Below are 468 nucleotides of genomic sequence, written 5' to 3'. Positions count from 1 at the left end.
CCCCCCGCCCGGCCCGCCCCCCCCGGCGGGCTGCCTCCGCTGTCACACGCGTGCGCCAGCCCCCCGCGCCGTTCATACAGTCGGCACAGCAGCACTCTTCCTCCTGCTGTCCATCCTTCCGTCCGTCCTTCCGTCCCGACCCATTGCTCTCACTGCCCGTCCCCATCGCCCCCGTCAGACCTCAGGCTTAAGAGATGACAGAGTCACGGGGGGGGTGACAAATTTACCGACGAAGCAGCACACAGCTGATGTGTCAGATACAATTATAGCTTCTGACACATACTTCTATGTAATTACAAAGCAGTTAATGCTGGCTCAACTCTCCCGAATCACGCACCATCATGGCTTGAGTTCGCCTCCCTCTCCTCCATGGCCACTGCTCTCGGCCATTGCCCGGTTGGTGACCCTGGAGGTGTCCCTGAGGGCTCCCCGGGGCCACGGGGAGCATTGCTGCCGTCCACCGCCCGC

This window comes from Egretta garzetta, unplaced genomic scaffold (assembly GCF_000687185.1).
Source record: "Egretta garzetta isolate BGI_Z169 unplaced genomic scaffold, ASM68718v1 scaffold140, whole genome shotgun sequence".
Taxonomy (NCBI): Eukaryota; Metazoa; Chordata; class Aves; order Pelecaniformes; family Ardeidae; genus Egretta; species Egretta garzetta.
The sequence above is the reverse complement of the archived record's forward strand: the minus strand, read 5'-3'. Positions refer to the sequence as shown.